Raw genomic sequence first — 21176 nt, 5'->3', positions numbered from 1 at the left:
TGTGGGCCGAGGAGCTTTATTCCAGTGTTTCGTGACCCAAGTCACAGAACTACATGAAATTTTCACATATTGTGTAAAACTATTATATAAATCACCCCTGAAACTTGTCATGAACAAGACTTGCACATTTTTATTAAATCAGAGAAAAACTGGAAACATTTCGGGTATTTTTAGTCCAATCAAAGCACGTTTATCATTGAGTTGTTTGCCAGTTGGCCAATCACGCGCTTTGTTTCAGGCTAGCACACATCATAGCTGAGAGGGCTTCACTGATGCCTGTTTTACTGGAGTTTCCGATTAAGGTTCTTTGTCGTTGAAACTTGCAGCAGGGTAATTGAATTTAGTGAGAAAAGCATTAAGAAGTCTGAAAAATGTGCAGCTATGTGGATAGAAGTGGATGAAAGTCTTGAAAGCAAAGTCCCTGCTGAGATGCTCCAACACAAAGTTGTGAAACTTTGTGAATCAACTCAAACTGAAAAGTAAGATCTAAAGTCTGAATTTATGAAAATTAATCTGTATGGACTTTAATTTAATTGCACCCTTTATAATGTGAAAAAATGAGATTTGGAAGCTGTACATTCACTCATTCACTCATTCATTCACTCACTCACTCACTCATCATTCCTTCATTCATTCACTCACTCATTCACTCATCATTCATTCCTTCACTCACTCACTCACTCACTCACTCACTCACTCATTCCTTCACTCACTCACTCACTCATTCATTTGTCGTGCAAGTTCTTTGTCGTGCAAGTTTCCACGACAAAGAACCTTCATCGGAATCTCCAGTAAAACAGGCATCAGTGAAGCCCTCTCAGCTATGATGTGTGCTAGCCTGAAACAAAGCGCGTGATTGGCCAACTGGCAGACAACTCAATGTTAAACGTGCTTTGATTGGACTAAAAATACCCGAAAATTTTCCGTTTTTTCTCTAATTTAATAAAAATGTGCAAGTCTTGTTCATGGCGAGTTTCAGGGGTGATTTATATAATATTTTTACACAGTATGTGAAAATTTCATGTAGTTCTGTGACTTGGGTCACGAAACACTGGAATAAAGCTCCTCGGCCCACAGCCTACAAGCAAGAATTTCATTGTCCTCTCTGGGACACATGACAATAAAACTCTCTTGACTCTTCACCTGACTTGATTCTGTGTTCACTATCTTTTATGCTGATTGCTTCCAAGTTAATGTCCTGGTAATTTAAAACTCCCACTATTACTAATGCTCTTGCATTTGTCAGAACTTTGCCAACAAGTTTGCTCTTCTATCACCCTCAAACTGTCTGGAGATCTATTGTACGCTTCCAACAGTGTGATTACTATATTGTTCTTTATTTCAACCTGTGGAGCCTCATTTAATGATTCTTCTAACATAGCTTTCCTTAGCTGTAATTGTTTCTTCAACCAAGAGTACCACCTCTCCCTCACCCTTTTTTGTAATTTCTCCCTCTAACTTATCTGAAAACCCCTTAACTAGGAATATTAAGCAGTCTGTGGTGATCTTCGTCCATGTTTCTGTAATAGCTCTAATAGCATATTGTGTCAATCATGTTACTGATCATGCAGAGCTTATGAAAGAGAACTGATTAATCCTCCAACAGAAATACATTTAAGGGCCTGTCCCACTTTCACGACCTAATTCACGACCTCTGCCGAGTTTGCCCTTGACATACTCGCAGGATGGTCCTCACGAGGTCGTAGGTAGGTCATGATGCTAGTCGTAGGTACTCGTGACATCAAGTAGGTCGGGCGTTTTTCTAGCCTGATGAAAAATGGCCACTAGTAAAAAAGGTCGTGAATTAGGTCGTGAAAGTGGGACAGGCCCTTTAGTGTTACTAATCCATCAGAATAGTCATGGACTTTATTGGTGAAATAATTTTTGTCTAAGGTACTTTAGTTGATATAATTCTATCAGTTTGGGCAAACATAGGGTTCTTTGCAGGTTGCGGGGCGATCTGACAAAAGTCTATATTGATAGGGTAGACAGTCAGAACCTTTGTCCCATGGCAGAAATATCAAATAGTTTCATGGAGATGTGCGGGGCAAATTTTTTACACAGAGGATGGTGGGTGCCTGCCAGGGTGGTTGGTGGAGGCAGATGCGATAGTGGCATTTCAGAGACTTTTGGGTAGGCACATGGATATGCAGGGAATGGAGAGTTATGAATTATATGCAGGCAGGTAAGACTTGATCTTGGCATCATGTTTTGGCACAGACATTATGGGCCAAAGGGCCTGTTGCTGTGCTGTTCTGTGTTCTATGTACGATAATGCACAGTAAAACCTGAGCAATGTTTTGATTTGGGACTTTGATTTAATGATATATTTGATATAATGTAAATTAACATGATTTGAAAATATACTCGCCGTACTTTGACTCGCAGTTAGCAACATTTGCTTGGTGCCATATGGCATTATTTTGTCTTAGCAGCTTGGTCCTATGTATTAGCTGTGACATTCCCAGGCTATAAATAGTATTTTCAGATGTTCCAAGGTAGTCTTGGTGGTGCAGAATGTAAAGCAAGTTATTTTGATCTGTTGAAAATTCAGCTGTTCTATGCTGCGGTAGGTTAAAAATATTAACAGCATTTGTTAATTTTTTGGCTGAGCTGTGTTAAAACAAGTACTTATCCTTTTACTTCTGTACTGTACCACTATAGTTTTCAAAAATACATTTAAAATAATATTGATGAGAAGGTTTTGATTATAAAAAGACTGCATAAGCTAAAATAGTTTTAATTTCTGTCAGGCAACATAAAATGAAGCATTAGGTCTGATTTATTTCACTTCATTTACAGAGTATTTGCATTCTAAATCTTAACCTGCTTGTAAAGCATTTTTCCAGAGCTATAGCACTTGCAACCAAGTCAGAATATTGTTGAATTATTCTCAACAATGGACTTCATTGCATAACTTATGTGAAGACTTCAATGTTGTACTAAGGAATTCCTGAATTGTTGCAGCAGTAATTCTGCAGAGCAGGAGTTAAAGCTTCCAGGTAAGATCCCAGCAGCCACAGTCCTGCAGATTTGCAGTTCAGGTGGCTGCAAATAATTTGTATCTGATAGCGATCTGGGATTAGAGGTTGTGGCCAAAATTCTTCATGAGCAGAAAATGATTAACTGATCATGAACTCAAATGTTGTGAATAGATCTTGGTTTAGTTTAGAGGTGCAGCATGGAAACATAGAAACATAGAAAATAGGTGCAGGAGTAGGCCATTCGGCCCTTCGAGCCCACAGGACCTTCGGTCCACAGATTCCACGCCGACCATCGATCACCCGTTCACCTTAGTTCTATGTTATCCCACTTTCTCATCCGCTCCCGACACACTAGGGGTAATTTACAGAGGGCCAATTAACCTATAAACCCATTCATCTATGGGATGTGGGAAGAATCCGGAACTACCTGAGGAAATGCACATGGTCACAGAAAACGTGCAAACTCCACACAGACAGCACCCGAGGTCAGGATCATACCCATGTCGCTGGCACTCTCCCAGCCGCGCCAATGTGCCACCCTGCTGCAATGAGTTGACATGTTGACAATGACAATTCGAGAGTACTGACATTTGACCATTCAGCATGTGATAGTGCATCTGAGAGTTATTGAATCTTTTTTGCTGTAAAATTAATGACCTTGTGAAAAAAGTGACATTTTAACATTAATGATTTTAATCTGAATAAGAAGCTGATTATATCTAGTAACTATGAACATGCGCAAGAGTAGGTGGCATGTTTCTCAATAATGTCCCAATTGTTTGTTTTCATCAAAGATTACAAGAGCTCATGATAACTAAACTGGAAGAATTATTTTTATTCAGTAACAATGTCAGTATATTTAAAAAAAAATGCTGAAAGTGCCTAATAGGTCAGATAGCATCGAAGGAAAGAAAAGTCGCTCATTTTTCTAGTCAATAACCTTTCATCACAACATAATACTGGTATGTTTTCCAATGCTAAAGTAACTGTCATGTGCATATTCAATGTACAGATTGAATCCTGACCAACTAATTTGTCACTAATTTATCAGTCAAGTTTATTGGAAGGAGATCACTTCTGAAGAAGGGTCTCGACCCGAACGTCACCCATTTCTTCTCTCCAGGTCTGAAGAAGGGTCTCACCCGAAACGTCACCCATTCCTTTCTCTCCAGAGATGCTGCCTGTCTCACTTCAGTGTGAGTTTCACTGCATCCAACAAATTTTGGACCCTGGAAAACTATAAAAGGCAAATATGGTCTTTGATCGGCTTTACAGCAATCCATGAATCATTCCGTTAATTATTACTGCTGTTTGACAGCATTAATTAAATCTGAACAGATACAGAGGTGGAAAAGAAATAGAAAAGCAGCCTAATTAATGGTGGCATGTTAAAGAGGAATTATTAAATCTTGGGGTATTGTGATGTAAATTGCAAGGTTTAATTAAAAAGTTAAATTAAAGCTTTATTTTCTATTCTGGTCAGAAATTTTATTATTCACGTCAAAATGTTAAGAGTAAAACTCAGCTATTTTTTTCTTGTTTCAAGAACTTGCATTCTATGTAAATCAGCACAGGTAAAGGTTTAAATCTAACACCTAGTGTGTAAGCAGTATCGTAGCTACGTTCTCCAGAGATGCTGCCTGACTCGCCGAGTTACTGCAGTATTTTTTGTCCATCTTGGAGACTTTTGTCGTACATAAGGTTTAATTAGTTCTGTGCTGGTGCATGCTTTATCCATTAAGGTTGGTAGTTAGAAACTTAATTGCTTTCATGATTTAAAAAAAAAAATAACTGGTATATGTATAACATTTTAAAATTTGCTGTAATTATAAGACCTTTACTGCAATTTTACCCTAAATTTTGTTTAAAAAGAGCAGGTTGCATTCTTTGTAAGAGCAATACCTCATCCCTCGGCCATTTAAAATTATTATAGTGCCTATAGTTACACATTTCCTTTCAGAAAGCTAAATTAAGATCTGCTTTAATACTTTCGGATGAAAGATTCCATGAACTAAAAGCATCCCAAATAAGAATCTCTTAACCTCTCCCTTTGTTTAAAAAAATACACTGATAAATTTAGATTATTTTTTCATACCAGATCCCTCTCAGACTTTCATGATGAATTTTCTACATATCTTACTTGCATCCACATTTGTGATCTATTGATGTTTATCCTCTTTTTTCTCCTTATTCCTCCTGTTTTATAATAGGAGCACTTCTCCTGTTTAGTTTTCTCCTGTTCTGTTTCTTTCTAAATGCTATTTATGGAAGCTATTTTTCAGCTTTAATAAAAGCTCCACACCAAGATCATTTATTCTCCACTGACAGATGCTGCCTCACTTGCAGATTGCTTCCAACGTTGTTTTTCTCCTGCTGTTTCCAGAATATGCGAGCTATTTTTACCCGTTGTTCAGAAATATCTGCTCTTGGTGCCGCTTCTTCCCTCGTGTCCTCCCCTCAAGACCTAGGCTCTTCTTTGGCTCCCCCGCCCTTTCCACCTCTTCTCCCCTCTTTATTGCCCCCTCCTCCCACATGTGACCAGCCACCTTCTTTCTCCGAAGAACTCAATCAGTTTAATTTAGCCAGATTTTGTTTAAATTTTGGACACACAAGAGACTGCAGATGCTGGAATCTTGAGCAAACGTCAAAGCGCTGGAGGAATCCAGCGGGCCAGGCAGCATCTGTGGAGGGAAATGAACAGACGATGTTTCGGGTCAATTCTGAAAAGCCACAACCCAAAACATTATCTGGCCATTTATCTCCACAGATGCCGCCTGACACACTCAGTTCTATGTGTCATAGAGTTAGTTATACAGCGAGGAAACTTGCCCTTAGGCCCAACTCGCCCACGCTCAACAACATGCCCCATCTACACTAGTCCCGCCTGCTCGCCTTTATCCCATAACCCTCAAAATCTATCATAAAAAGTTATCTGTCCAAATGTCTTTTAAATGTTATGATAGTACCTGCCCCTACCAGCTCATTCCACACACCCACCACCCTTTGTGGGAAAAAAGTTACCCCTCGGGTTCCTTTTAAATATTTTCCCGCTCACCTTAAGCCTATGTCCCATGATTCTCAATTCTCCGACTCTGGCCAAAAGACTCTGTGTATTTACCCGATCTATTCCTCTCATGATTTTGTACACCTCTATAAGATTACCCCTCATCTCCTGCGCTCCAAGGAATAAAGTCCTAACATGCTCAACCACTCCCTATAACTCAGGCCTTTGAATCCTGGCAACATCCTCGTAAATATTCCGTACACCCATTCCACTTGATCATTGAAATCTCGTCACATTTTTTAAACTGATTTACTGTTGTATATTCCTCATTTAATAAAGCCATTGGTCCCCTCTCCCATAACTTGCCATGTTAAAAACTCAACTAAAAAGTGAATGGCATTTTGTTTATGAGATGCTCCTCTGTCAGTGTTTTTGTTGGAAGAAATAGCCAGTGTTTCTCAAAGTTTTCATTCAATGTGATTTTGTTGTTTTAGTTTTTTTTAATGAGTGCTGGCCTGAAGCAAGTTGCTTGTTTATATTGAATTGCACCCTGTGGCTGGTGCTTTACTATTGAAATAAGGGAATAGGTGAAAGGAGAACCAAAAATATGTAGAGAGGAATTCTACCATCCCAGTTCCTACTGATTGGGCATTCCCCCTGTTTTTGAGTAAAATGTTCAGAAATGTTTAAGAAGGAACCACAGATGCTGGTTTACGTCAACGGGAGACACAAAATGCTGGAGTAACTTAGCGGGACAGGCAGCATCTCTGGGGAAAAGGAATAGGTGACGTTTTGGGTCGCGACCCTTCAGTCCTGATCCAAAACATCACCTATTCCTTTTCTCCAGAGATGCTGCCTGACCTGCTGAATTACTCCAGTGTTTTGTGCCTATGTTCAGAAATATTTCCTCGCAAGTGATATTTAGTCCTTTAAGTCCAAACTAAAATTAGAACTGTAAGCAACTTTGGGGAAAGTGTGAATTAATTTTCCTTTTGCAGAGTGTACTGTTGTTCAACTGCTGCAATATTTGCTGCAAAGCTGCCACCATTACTACTAAAGGTGATGACAGTGCTTTCTGACTAAAAGCTGTCTCCAGTAGGTAAATATTCCTGAATTTCCTAGTCAAGGTGCTACTTGGCTCATCTGTGATTGGGATATTAAATTACAATTCTGTGTTCAAAGTGCTGCATCAGTTGCACATTTTTATGCAAAGCAATGAAAAGTGCAGTTTTTATTGCCAGCTGTTGCAGCATCAATATGAGCTGCAGCAGAAGGCAAACTAATGCTGATGCCAAGGTAATTGAAATGCCGAACTTGATCCATGCCTGCATATTAGATAGCAAAGTTAAATCTGCTGTGTTGTGTGTGTGTGTGTGTGTGTGTGTGTGTGTGTGTGTGTGTGTGTGTGTGTGTGTGTGTGTGTGTGTGTGTGTGTGTGTGTGTGTGTGTGTGTGTGTGTGTGTGTGTGTGTGTGTGTGTGTGTGTGTGTGTGTGTGCGTGTGCGTGTGTGTGTGTGTGTGTGTGTGTGTGTGCCCCCGCGCTTGGCTTCCTGGTGTTTGGCACTGCAGAAACATAAGAAAACAATTAGAGCTTCAAAGACCCATAACACCTCAGCACTGCAGGCGTGAGTGAGTTACTGTGTTTCACACATATAACAGAATGCCTGCCGCTGCCAGTCATACTCATCATTGAGGTAGATGGCAGGCTGCCCTCTCCCAACTTCTCTTAGCACAAGGGTTCCCAACCTGGGGTAAATTTTGCCTACCCAGGGGGTGAATTTGTTGATTCTGGATTTGTACTTTTTATTTTCATTGACTGACTGTGTTTGGTTCTGGTATTCCGGTATCTGTTCATCATTAGTTGTTCATAAATAAGTGAAATAATATTGTCATGTGCTATTAAAGTTGCCAGGGGTAAACGAGACGAAAAAGGTTGTGAACCCCTGTGTTAGCACAAGTCACGAGAATGTATGGAGCGTGACAGTGTTAGTGCTCTCTGGCCATTCAGCACTCTGCTGTGAAAACCCACAAAAGACCATTTTGCACTAGTGCTTCATTGACCTGTGCTGCCTGAAGTGACATCAAGGATCACATCCATTCTTTACTGCGAATGTTCTTTATGTGGACTCCGTGAGCTGTGATGGATTTTCTTCACCAGTCATCTAACCTGCACTTCAGACTTCAGTTTAATTCAGGAGTCGGCAACCTTGTTCTGCATAGAGGCCAGGAGTCGGCAACCTTGTTCTGCATAGAGGCCAGGACCCATGTCTGTGAGCGGATGGCAAGCAACATCTATCACATGTGCACATGGATCCCGCCCCTTCGAGGATGCCACCCGGAGCACTAGCCCCTAGTTACGGGCGCTCACGAACATGGTGCACCTACGGTTCATTGCCTTGGCTCTCTCCTGAAGACGGTGGCTCAAATATCATGCTCCATCGTCCCCGGCCTACTGACAACCCCGATCCCGATAGTGAAGCCCAGACACAGAAGGTGCGAGACTTTGCGCAGGATGCGGTACGGCCTCCTTGCATCACCGCGCCTGGGCGCCTTGGCCTCGGGTCCGGGAGGAGGAGCCCGGCCTTATGCAGGACAATGTGCAGCAGGATTGAATGCGTCTTTTTCAGACAGTTTTCAGTGGTTCGAAAATCACCTTCCAGGTACCGGAGATGACGGACGTCCTCAGAAAAAAAAACACGCCTGCGAGCCAGATGATTTCAGGTTACGGGCCGCATCCGGCCCGTGGGCCGTAGGTTGCCGACCCCTGGTTTAGTTTATTGTCACGGATACCGAAGTACAGTGAAAAGCTTTTTGGTGCCTGCTAACCAGTCAGCGGAAAGACAATACATGTTTACAATCAGTCCATTCACAGTGTATATCTGCATGATAAGGGAATAACGCTGAGTGCAAGGTAAAGTCAGTAAAGTCTGGTCATGGATAGTCTGAGGGACATCAGAGGTAAATAGTCATTAGGCACTGCTCTGGTTATGGTTGGATGATTCACTTGCCTAATTTTACTTCGGAGTCACGTGAGTGATTCCGTGAAGACCCCAGCGCAGTGCGCATGTGCGGCATAATTGCACAGCTGTGCAGAACGCGGCCAGCGGGAGTCGGCAGCTCCCGCATCCAAGGAACGTGAGGTAAGTACTTACCTTAATCGGGCCTTGTGGTTTTTGCTCCAGGGGGAGCAAAGTAGAGAGGCAGCGGCCCCCGTTTCGACTCCAGCGAAGGAGCCGAAAGTGGAGGGGGAAAGGCGCTACCCGGACCGCAAACGCTGCGGACCGCTGCAGGGTGCTGCGCTAATGCCGGTCCGCTGAACAGCTGTTTGGTGAACAGCAGCAGACCGGCGGGAAGTTTAAAAACCCAACCGGCAGCCCTGCAGACTCCTGACAAGGAGAATCGCCGCCCGGGAACCGCTACAATGCCGCCTGAAAAACGGCAGGCAGCCTCTACATACAGGTAAGATAAAAATCTTCCCAATTTAACAGGTTCTACAGGAGCCAACTTCCTCCAAAACTGGAACAGGTTGGAGACAGCAAAAATAAGTATGTCTGTCTCCCCAAGCCAGAGGAGGTCATGGAGTTCACCTCCAGGAAAAAAGGGGCACTGGCTGAATGCCAAGGGAGCTGACACTCCTACCCCAGTGCTATTGCACTAGCCATCTCCCTGGACGAGGGATTGATGCAACAGCGGAGTTTGAGCTATGCCTCCTCCAATTTATAGCACACCCTTTTGCTCCCTCTTTTGAGGCTAGCTAAGGAGGCCAGGGCTGGGCTGGCTTAAATGCTGGGCAGGCGGACGAGAACAGCAGTATGCCAGGGGAGCAGGATCAGGAAGAGCTACTGGGTGTCGTGGGCCACTACATGGCTCCTCCACGCGACCATCTTCCCAACAAAGCCCTGCAGGAGCAGGCCTTTCTAGAGGCAAATCCGCAGGCAGCTGGGTCAGCAGACTCGCAGACAAGCAGCGAATTCTGAAGCTCCTAACAGAAGGGTAAGATGTTACCGCCTTTGCTCGTTTTTCCACGGATCATACTCACCTGGCAGGCGAGACGCCATGATTACCAAGGTGGTTCTCCCAGGATGAGACTATCCCGATTGCACTACCAGGGTGCTGACGCCTAAGATGTTCCCAAATTTGGGATACTCGACTGAACAATGGTGCATATAGACCTGCCCGCAACCCCAAATATACGGGGCTATGCAAACCGCTGCTGCGGGAAGAGAGGCAGCTAAACCTGTGCGCCTCATGAGGGCAGGCCATGGAACGAGCAGGACATCGCAACACCCAGCTGGCAGCACCCCTTGGCATCCACCAGCAATATCAAACAAGGACTGGTGAAAGCCTGGCGACCGCTTCACAATACCCCCAAAGTTCTTTTAGACAGGGGCCCAGAGCGGAGCCGTGGGAAAATGCGCCACCCCACCGACAGCACCAGCATACCAGCAAACTAGGCCTTCATGAAAAAACAATAAACATGGAGGTAGGTAGTCTGGTTCCTCCCAGTTTACACTAAATAAGGGTGTTCTACTAACTGCGGGGGGGGGGGGGGGGGGCATTTACACTTGTTGATAAAGCATGGGAAGCTGTCACAAATAACTAAAAATATACTCAACAGTATTAGAGGATAAAAACGAATTCAAATTGGGCATATTACCGCCAGTTCAGCAATGCACCCAAAGGGCATTTTCTCCCTCTAACAAAAGAGAAGTGAGAAGGTCAAGCTGAACTAGAAAGGCTCATTACTAAACGGATCATGGGAGTAAACATGAACCATTGGAATTTGTATCGAATATATTCACCAAAACTACAAAAGATGGTGAATGTAGCATCATCATTGATCTAATATCACTAAATAAATCTGTTGAGTATATACACTTTAAGATGGAGACGGGTTTTTGTCACTGCCAGACATCTGATCTCCCAAGGATACCTATGGGGAGCATTGATATGGAAGATGCTAACCATCTTATACCCATACACTAGGATCATTATAGATACCTAAAAAACTTTTACCTGGATAATGGATATCCCGGTTAAGGCAACCATGGGAGCATAGAGCATTCCCTATGGTCTAACCTCAGCCCTAAACTACTATAAATATTTAAAAAATGGCCATGAAAATATTAAGAAAACAAGCATAATCATGGCATATATTGGATGATATCCTCATATTAGGGGAAACAAAGGAATTAGCTGTGGGAGCAGTTCTAGCTACGAAACAGCTCTCTAAAGCTCTGAGGTTTATCCCACGCCCAGATATACCAGAATTGAAGCGTTAACTACCAAGGATTATCTGGGCTTCAATAATAATTCCGTCCATATGACTGTTACTTTGCCAAGGTACTTGGGTCACTATAATCAAATCATGAATGTACCCACTGAAGCTATATCACAATTAAGGTGGTGGGCAGACATATATTTGGCATAGTTCTCAGCCCTATTATCATCACCAATCCCAACTTGGTTATTAAAAACCGATGCCAGTACTTTAGGCTGGGGAGCAACTAAACTCCATATCCAGCACAGGTAACAGATGGACCAATTCACAAACATCGTTACTACACATACCGGACATCAACTACTTGGGATTGGTGATCGCCTATTGGGCTAAAAAGCATATGCATTTCAAATGCAGCACGCACATATGTGGTTACGGATTGATAATACTATGGTGGTGGCTTACATCAACCATATGGGGAGCATAATAATCATTATTGTGCAACAAATTGGTCAAACAAATCTGGCAATGGTGTGTCAAAAGACATTTTAACTATCAGCTGCCTATGTCCTAGGAAGCTAGAACACAGTGGGAGACACCATGTCACGGGGTAAAATTTATGATTACATTGAATAGATGTCAAACCCAAAATATCTGCTAAAGGTATTAAGCAGTTTGAAAGCCAGATATCAATTTGGTTGCACAAGATGGAATCACCAGTAACCTATGTATGTGACTTAGGAACCAGATTAGAGGCAGCAGCGATAGATGCCTACACGCTGGAAGGGGGAATTTCTGCTTTGCCTTCCTCCCTTCTGCCTCATCAGACGGGCACTTCGCAATACAGATGGGATCTGTCTCCGAGGTATTGAACGTGCCCGACCGGCCTACACAGCCATGGTTCCCAGTTCATCACGACACGGTGGGCGAGTCACGTATGGATTTCCCTAGTGGACCATGGTAGCTGACTCAACCCAGTATCAGGCACAAGCCACCCATGCCAGGGAAACATCAAACTCCTGGGTGCAGGGTTTGAATAGACCTTACCAGGGACTGGGATTATCCAAAGGAACCATTACCACCATGTCGGCATCCCTGCGAACAGTCACTAAAAGCTAACATGGGTAAAATACTGCCACGACGCAGGGACAACGAACTATTCAACCACTGACGTATTGGAGTTCCTGGAACATCTACACCATGACTAAAAGGTGAGTTACAGTGCCGTAAATACAGCATGGAGCGCCTTATCTGCTTATCTAAAACAGCATGTCAGCAGAGCATGGGATCCCATATCTCAGAGAATGGCACCAGCCAGATCCCTCAGCTTGCTCAATCTATGTTAAAAACGCTCATGCTTATGGCTCTCGTACACGCTCACAGAGTCCAGTCACTCCATAAGACTAGACTGGATAACATGGTGATTACCCCAGACGCATCACATTCATATTCTAGGTCTGGTAAAATCTAACTCGCAGGTATATGGGACTAGGCGAGATTATGAGTTCGGCACGGACTAGTAGGGTCGAGATCGCCTGTGTTTTCCGTGCTGTAATCGTTATATGGCTATATGGACCAGGAACGCCCAATTAACTGGTGGGATTCCGGGCCTACCCACCAGAGTCCAGGTTGAGTGTGGTGACCCATCTACTACTATATATAGACACAACCCACAATCTTAGAGGGAGATGAAAGCCTATGGGTCAACCACAGAAACCCCAATACGGGGTACGAGCCAAACCACTCCAAGGTGGCTCAAACAGGTACTGAAAGCTGCCGGAATAGATAATAATACATTTTAATCCCATTCCACTAGGGCAGCATTGGTATCAGCGGCTGAACGAATGGACATCCCGGTTGACCACATTCTCAATACGGCAGAATGGTCAAGGGAACGACGTTCAGAACATTTTTTATTATAAACCGTTGATAAACCTGATTTAATTGCAGGAAGAATATTACAAACTGCAATATTAATTTAAGCTCAGGGGAGCTCTTTATGTTGTTATTGTTAACAAATACCTTTCTGTTTCTTGTGAAAGCAGATCCACTGGTTGATTACGATAACACTTCCTCCCTCAAAAACTTCGGCAGTGAGTGAAATAAAAACTGTTACACGGTTTGAAATCACAGAACTTTGAAGTCTTCACGGAATCACTCACGTGACTCCGAAGTAAAATAGTAAGATTAAACGAGTACTTACCAGTATGAAGTTTGATCTGTATTTTATGAGGAGTTACGGTGAGGTATTACGTGCCCGCCGCTCCCACCCTCAATATATAGATCAAACTAATAAACTGATGTCTCATGATCTTTACTATCTTACTTCAAATATTGTGTCTATCCTGTGATTTCACACCGCTGCTTCGAAGTATGCCGCACATGCGCACTGCGCTGGGGTCTTCACGTAATACCTCACCGTAACTCCTCATAAAATACAGATCAAACTTCATACTGGTAAGTACTCGTTTAATCTTACTATTAAAGCTGGGAAGAAACTGTCCCTGAATCTGGTGGTGTGCATTTTCACGCTTCTATACCTTGTGCCTGATGGTAGACGGGTGAAGAGGCAGTGACCAGGGTGCGACTCGTTCTTGATTATGCTGCTGGCCTTGCCGAGGCAGCGTGAAGTGTAAATGTAGTCAATAGAAGAGAGTTGGTTTGCGTGATGGTCTGGGCTGCGTCCACAATTCTCTAATTTCATACCATCCTGGATGGAGCTGTTCCCAAACCAAACTGTGATGCATCGTGCTAAAATGCTTTCCATGGACCTATATCATAACTTGCAAACATTCCTCCTTTGAGGCTACTCTAGCCTCAGTCCTTTTGTCTATCTGTTACTTCACTTCCATGACAGAGCTTGGAATAGTCCACAGATATAGTTCCAGAAACCTGGTGCCACACATGCAAATGATGTGGTCTCCCCAGTGGAGACCATTGTAGATTAGTTTACTTATCGGGGACGACAGATGGCACAATGGGCTAAGTGTTTGGCTGGCGACCGGAAGGTAGCCGGTTCGAATCCTGCTTGGAGTGCATACTGTCGTTGTGTCCTTGGGGCAAGACACTTCACCCACCTTTGCCTGTGTGTAAATGTAATGTAATTATGTGAAGCACTTTGGGGTCAATGCAAGTTGACTAAAAATGTGCTATATAAATAAGATTATTATTATTACCTTTGGAGTGGATTGGGAAGATTTTGCGGCCACAATGTTAGTGATATTTACGATACGATATGATAAAAATGTATTAATCGCCGGAGGGAAATCGCGATCGCTGCTGTAAGTAGTCCAAAATTATAATTGTAAAGAAGGACTGGGGACACTGTTTCATAGGTAGACCATAGATTCTATGCTAGATTTAGTTTAGTTTAGAGATACAGCATGGAAAAAGGGCCCTTTGGCCCACTGAGTCAATGCCGACCATCACACCAGTTCTATGTTAGATAGACCAAAATGCTGGAGAAACTCAGCGGGTGAGGCAGCATCTATGGAGCGAAGGAATAGGTGACGTTTCGGGTCGTGACCCTTCTTCAGACTGAACCTTTGATTTTTCCAGCATCTGCAGTTCTTTCTTAAACAGTTCTATGTTAGACTACTTTCTCATCCACTTCTTGCACACTCAGGACAATTTTTTGAGAGGCCAATTAACCGACCAACCCGCTCATCTCTGGGCGTGGGAGGAAACCAGCGCACCCAGAGGAAACCCACACGGCTATAGGGAGAACGTGCAAACTACACACAGACCGCACAGCCTCTAGCGCTGTGACGCAGCACCTGCGCCACTGTGCCAAATTTATTTTTCCCTCAGCGATTTTGTAATTTTGACAATTCTTCTCCCCAAGCATTGCCTTCCATTATATGCAGCCAGTTCATTCTGGAAGCAGTTCCTTAAATTTACATTGGTGAATTCATTCTCAACACTGAGGCCTCACTATGCTTTGCTGAATGCTTCTCATATACAGTGGGGAATCAACTCCACATTTGAACTAGGTAAGTGTGAATGAACTTAAAACAAATAAAATGCTGGTATATTCAGCAGGTTCAGGCAGCATCTATGGGAAGAGAAACAGATCAGCGTTTCAGGTCAAAGTATGAATGGGCTATTTATGGTGTATGTGGCAGTATAATCCAATTTGCTTTGGTCCGATTCTGCAACCTACCTACTTCTGTTGGTTCATTTCCTAATCAATTAGCAAAGTGCCATTGTATCTCCAACATTAAATCATTCAGTGTAACGCTGGAACTGCAGCTGCAATAATACGCAGTTCGATTGCTCTGTCAACAACTTTCCATCAAAAGATTTGAATGCAGGAACTTTGCAGTGAATTAATGTGAATAAAATATCATTGCTATTGTCCATTATTGCTCAAATACATTTGATGGAAGAGAGAGTGATATAGTACAGTAATGAGATGTCAAATTTATAAAATTGCTCTGCAATATGAATTATATGAAATTTCCATTAAAATATTGAAAAGTTCTATATTAAAACCTAACTAGGCTATTATTAACATGATAATGTGTTTTAAATATTCATCAGTTAAAAGATAGTCCCTTGAGTTTCGAAATCCATAAAACAAATTGGCTTTTGTAGTTTCGAATCTGTAATTATCTGCTAAAATTGATCTTGTAAGAATTGTGTAAAATAGTAAATGGTTCAGCAAATGTTTCAGTTTAAACTAAATCAGGGCAGTAGGCAAGATGGGAACGGTTCACACGTAAACGATGAATGTTGTACTGATAGGAACAAGATCTCATCGTGATTAATGGCTCAAATGGAGTTGGCTTTTGAATGCGGCAAATAGCCAGGAATCACTTAGAGAATCAACTGCTCGTCACTGAGAGAACTGCCCATCGGGCGCAGTAATGGGGGAGTATGTGCGTGTGAATGGGCCAGCTAAGAAGGATGAAATCTGTTTCATTCTTCGTTTGATCTTGTGAATGCTTCCTTTGTCTTCTCTTGAGGATGAAAACCTGTGCTGCGATGTGTATGTGTGTGTGTGCGTGTGTGTAAATTGGATGTTGATTAGATTGGGGGGGGGGCAGACCTGATAGAAGTATATATTATTATGTGACGCATAGATAGGGTAAAACGATAGCACCTTTTTCCTGGGGTGGAGTTGTCATAGACCAGTGGGCATAGCTTTAAGGTGAAAGGCCCACAGTTTAAGGGAAGTGTAAGGCAAGATGTTTTACACAGAGTTGTGGGTGCTTGGAACATGCTGCTAGGGGTGGGTGGTGGTGAAAGAGGATATAATAGTGGCATTTTGGAAGCATTTCGATAGATGTAAGGTAGACAAACCAGCTGGAGAAACTCAGCTGGTGAGGCAGCATCTATGGAGCGAAGGAATAGGTGATGTTTCAGGTCGAGACCCTTCTGCAGACGTCAACTGATGTTTGAAGAAGGGTCTCTACCCCAAACGTCGCCTATTCCTTCTCTCCATAGATGCTGCCTCATTCGCTGAGTGTCTCCAGCTTCAATTTTTCCAGTATCTGCAGTTCTTTCTTAAACATTCAGATAGATGTACATATGAATATGTAGGGTAGGGAATTGAGGGATATATATCACGTGCAAGCAGATAAAACTTGGTCTTGACATCATGTTTGGTTTACACATTGCCTGTTCCTGAGCTGCATTGTTCTAAGACTCCATTGCTTAAAAACACTGTGTTGCCTGTAAAAGACTTTGGGATATTCACAAAATCATAGAGCTACGTGGCACGGAAGCAAGCCGTTTGCCCAACTATGCGACCACGATATCTCATATAACCTAGTCCCATTTACCCGCATTTGGTCCATATCCCTCTAAACCTTTCCTATCCATGTATCTGTCTGATATTCTGACGGTACTGCCAAAACATGATAGCATCAGAATTTTGTTTTTCAATTCTTTGTTTGTGGAGTACAAGTCCTTGCTATAAGAATGGCAGTGAATGAGGGGGGAAAAGATTGGAGGCCGGTCCTGAAGTGAGCATTCAGCGTGTGGCTCACTGCTGCAGAGTCTGCGCAACCTGGAGCTTCCATCACAGATCCTGTGGCTCGTGCAGTCGTCAAGACAGCAAGAGGAACGCCAGCAAAAACAACAGAGCAATTTCTTAACTAAATTTTGAAATATGAGTGATACAATACAATACGGTTTATTTGTCACATTGCACATAAGTGCAAGTGAAATGAATATGTCAGCAGCGGTACAATTATAAAGAACACACACAAAAACACAATAAAAATTTAACATAAACATCCACCACAGCATTCATCACTGTGGTGGAAGGCACACAATTTGGCCAGTCCTCCTCCATTTTCCCCCGTGGTCGGGACCTCAACCCTCCGCAGCCGTTGCTGCGGGCGTCCAGATGGTAAAAGGACAAGGTACAAGTCCAGAGTCGTCTCTCCCCACCGGAGACCGCGGCTTTAAGTTGGTGTAGGCCGCAGGCCGGCGGTCAAAGATTTAAAGTTCCCGCCACGCCGCAGACAGAAGCACCGCAGGCTGCAGGGTCGGTGGTCGAAGCTCCCCTCCAGGGGTGATGGTAAGTTCACGCTGGGCCCGCGGTAGAAATTGGCCGCGGGCCGGCAGTGATGGCTTCTTCTTCCCCCGGGTCCCCCACGAGGGATGCCGCGCCAGCTGGAGCTGTGCAGACCGCTGCTTCAGGCTGCTGGCTGCTGCGGGCCAGCGAAACGGAGCGCTCCCCTCCAGCGAGCCCCAGTGAGGGCTCGCCCGCTCTACGCCAAGAGTCCACGCTGCGCCCGCCTCTGAACCCCGGGCGCGTCTCCGGGAAAGGCCGCGCCGATCCTTGCTGTTAGGCCACGGGGAGACGACCTGGAAAAAGTCGCCTCTCCATGGAGGAGGCGGCCGAAACGGTTTCCCCCACACCACCCCCCCACACCACCCCCCACACAAAACACAAAGAAACATTAAAAACATACTTTAAAACATACTAAAAAAATTAAAAAAGTTGAAAAAACTAACGCGTTGCTGACAGGGCTGCCGCCATTGCAGCGCCCTCACCGACCGATTATATACAAACTGCCAAGTTGTAGCCTTGAGGAATAAAAAACAGAGATTGTGTTTGCAATTAGAATTTCCATCTAACTACACTGCTGCTTGCAGCATTATTTCAGGCATGTATTGAGAGAGCCCCGAGCACGACAACAATCAACCTTTCTGCCCAGTATGTCGCAACTAATTTTGTTCATTCTTGCACTGCCGAGCAAATTAAAACAAGTCTGTAATCCTTAAACATGCAGGTAGGCGTTGGCGTTATGTGGCATCAATTAGTGCTACTAACTCACTGTTCCAACATCCCAGTTACAGTCCTGACCTTCAGTGCTGTCTATGTTACAGTAAAGGGCCTGTCCCAATTACGCAAATTTTTTCGGCGACTTGACAGCACCCGTCATAGTTGCAGCAGGTGACCGCCAGCGGCGACCAGAAAAAGGTATGACTTTTTGGGCGACTACTCACCACCAAACAGGCGTCGCCCCGCGACACGCAGATACAATCAAGCCGCACACGAGTACAACATGTAGTATGGCGGAGAAGGCTGGTCTGTGCGATGGACTGGGTTACATTCACAACTCTCTGCAATTTCTTGTGATCTTGGGCAGAGCTGTTGCCAAACCAAGCTGTGATGCATCTCAATAGGATGCCTTCTATAGTGCTTCTGTAGAAGATGGTAAGGGTCGTTGGAGACATGTTGAACATTCTTGGTCTTCTGAGGAAGTAGAAGTTTCCTTGTGCTTTCTTGGTTGTGCTTCAATGTGTTTGGTCCAGGACAAATTGTTGGTGATATTTATGCCCAGGAACTTGGTGCTCTTAATCATCTCTACTTCGACACCATTGATGCTGACTGGGGCGTGTGCACCACCTCCGCTCCTGATGTCAGTAACCAGCTCTTTCATCTTGCTGACATTGAGGGAGAGGTTGTTGTCTAGGCTTCATGATAATCAGCCCTATATGTCCTTCCTGAAACTACAGTGGTGCCATCTACAAAATTGTAAAGGTTATGAGTAATAGGAGCAGGAACGGCATTTCGACCCATCAAATCTGCTCCGCCATTCAATCATGGCTAATCTATCTCTCTCTCTCCTAAACCCATTCTCCAGTCTTCACCCCATAACCCCTGACACCTGTACTAATCAAGAATCTATCTATCTCTGCCTTAAAAATATCCACAGCCCTCTGTGGCAAAGAATTCCTCAGATTCACCACCCTCTGACTAAAGAAATTCTTCCTCATCTCCTTCCTAAAGGACCGTCCTTTAATTCTGAGGCTATCTCATGTCCGAGACTCTCCCGCAAGTGAAAATATCCTCACCACATCCACTTTATTCAAGCCATTCACAATTCGTTAAGTTTCAAAGAAGTTCCCCCTTATTCTTCTAAACTCCAGTGAGTACAGGCCCTGTGCCGTCAAACTCTCATCATATGTTAACCCACTCATTCCTGGGATCATTCTTGTAAACCTCCTCTATACAATACAATCGGTTTTATTCGTCACATTGCACATAAAGTGCAAGTGAAATGAATTTGTCTCTGCAAGCGATCGCCAAACCTAGGCTTAGTCTCACCGATGTAGAGCAGCTGACACCTAGAGCAGCAGATGCAATAGATGAGGTTGGAGAAGGTGCAGGTGAAACTCTGCCGCACCTGAAAAGACTGCTTGGGTCCTCTGAACCCTCTCCAGAGCCAGCACATCCCTCCTCAAACATGGGGCCCTAAATTGCTCACAATACTCCCAAGTGCGGTCTGACCAGCGCCTTATAGAGCCTCGGCATTACATCCCTGCTTTTGTATTCTAGCCTTGAAATAAATGCTAGCTTGCGTTTGCCAAAGGTAGTGGGAGCAGAATGCACGGTTGTGAGTGTATAGGAGGTATTGTAGGGGGCTGGGAAGGGGTAGCTTGCTTTTCTTAAGAACTTGCAAGAAACCATTCGCATACGAAAGGAAGACGTTCACGGTCGTGCATGCGTGTTCTGAACAGCACAGAAAATATAATGAGGTAATTGGGAGTCCTGTGTGGCCTGCAGTTACAAGCCCAGAGTAGTTAAACAATCTGACTTCCTTCTGCATGATGTCACTCAGTTTAAATTTCTTGTCAAGACATTAAGATGTGAGCCAAGCAAACCGACTTGTTTGTGTAAGATACTGCCTTGTTCTCCGTGTACTTTTTAAGATAAAAAACGATATCTCTCAACACATTATCCCTGAAATAATAAACAATACCTAACTATCCAAATGTTGATATGCTGTTTAGGAAGTGGCAGTCAGGTTTTTACATAATAGGTGGAAAAGCCAAAAATGTGATTAAAGATTTGTTTTCCTCCATTGTGAAACTTTTTTCTCTCTACTGTGAACATTGATCTTAGTCTTTTTTGAGAGGGGAGGAAATCTCATGAAAAGATAATCTATAACTTTTCTTAAAAAATAAATTCCTGTTTCCCATTTTGGATTTTGACACCTGGCGAAATAGGCGATGTTTTGGGCCAATACCCTTCTTCAGACTGATATGAGGGTGGAGGGGGGGGGGGGAATAAGAAAGGAAGAGGCGGAGACAGTGGGCTGTGGGAGCTGGGAAGGGGAGGGAAAGGGGGAGAAAGCAGGGACTACTTGAAATTGGAGAAGCCAATGTTCATACCGTTGGGGTGTAAACTTCCCAAGCGAAATATGAGGTGCTGCTCCTCCAATTTACGGTGGGCCTCAGTCTGGCAATGGGGGAGACCCAGGACAGAAAGGTCGGATATGGAATTGGAGGGGGAGTTGAAGTGCTGAGCCACCGGGAGATCAGGTTGCTTATTGCAAACCGAGTGGAGGTGTTGGGCGAAGCGATCACCAAACCTAGTCTTGGTCTCACCGAAGTAGAGCAGCTGACACCTAGAGCAGCGGATGCAATAGATGAGGTTGGTGGAGGTGCAGGTGAACCTCTGCCGCACCTGAAAAGACTGCTTGGGTCCTTGGATGGAGTCAAGG

The 21176-nt window shown here is 43.8% G+C and overlaps 1 protein-coding gene across 2 annotated transcripts in view; it reads left to right on the top strand.

Annotated features, from left to right (window-relative positions):
- Positions 1–21176, top strand: part of zdhhc8b (zinc finger DHHC-type palmitoyltransferase 8b) — a 150079-nt gene that overhangs the window by 69602 nt on the left and 59301 nt on the right. The window contains exon 1 of one of the 2 annotated variants that reach the window (XM_055655535.1): positions 15725–17737. The exons of the other annotated variant lie outside the window; for it this stretch is intronic. The gene's annotated coding sequence lies outside the window, so the exon portion shown is untranslated. Of the gene's footprint in view, positions 1–15724; positions 17738–21176 lie in introns of those variants that run through there. 2 annotated transcript variants of the gene reach the window in all.

This window comes from Leucoraja erinacea, chromosome 25, assembly GCF_028641065.1.
Source record: "Leucoraja erinacea ecotype New England chromosome 25, Leri_hhj_1, whole genome shotgun sequence".
NCBI classification, from domain to species: domain Eukaryota; kingdom Metazoa; phylum Chordata; class Chondrichthyes; order Rajiformes; family Rajidae; genus Leucoraja; species Leucoraja erinaceus.
This window is presented reverse-complemented; position numbering and strand designations above follow the sequence as displayed.